Raw genomic sequence first — 886 nt, 5'->3', positions numbered from 1 at the left:
GTGCGCGGCCCCGCCATCGACCGCGCGGCGCTCCTCCCGGCAGCCCACGCGAGCGCAGGGAGCGCGACGACCATCGACCGCGCGGCGCTCCTCCCGGCAGCCCCTGCGTCCGCCGAGTGCGCGGCCCCGGGCGTGCGCCCGCCTCCCGAGGGTCCTGAACGCCGGTCTGGAAAAGGAGCCTGCGCCCGCGGGCCGCGTCACGGCCGCACCCTGCCCTACCGCCGTGCACCTCGACCACGGCAGACGCATGCACACAGATGCACACGTGAGCACACATCTGACATATAGACCCCAACCCACTAAGTCTATACCACACCCATGTATACATGAATATGTATCTAGTATACACGTACATATATGAGACATTGTAGACAGGTATACACAAATACCAACATGCAAGTCTATACCACACCCATGTATGCATGAATATGTATCTAGTATATACAAACGTATGAGACATTACAGACAGGTATACACAAATACACACTAAGTACACCACACACATATGAATACGTATCTAGTATACACATACATGTATGAGACATTGTAGGCAGGTATACACAAATACCAACACACTAAGCCTACACCACATGTCTATCTAGTATACACATTTACATGTTTAAGACATAGAACTGTATGTATATGCAAATACAGACACATAAGTCTATACTTTGCTCATATATGCATGAAAATGTATCTAATATAGGCATAGATACACATGTATAAGACATTGTACAATGGTATGTGTACACAAATACCAATACATACAAATCTATAACATACCCCATATGGACATGAATATGTATCTATACTTTTTTGGGGGGGTCCCTTTTGGGGGGGTCCTTTTTGGGGGGGGTCTTTTTGACACAGGGTCTCCCTGTAGCCC

Source organism: Nannospalax galili, unplaced genomic scaffold, assembly GCF_000622305.1.
Source record: "Nannospalax galili isolate Female #2095 unplaced genomic scaffold, S.galili_v1.0 scaffold302, whole genome shotgun sequence".
In the NCBI taxonomy this organism is placed as follows: domain Eukaryota; kingdom Metazoa; phylum Chordata; class Mammalia; order Rodentia; family Spalacidae; genus Nannospalax; species Nannospalax galili.
The sequence above is the reverse complement of the archived record's forward strand: the minus strand, read 5'-3'. Positions refer to the sequence as shown.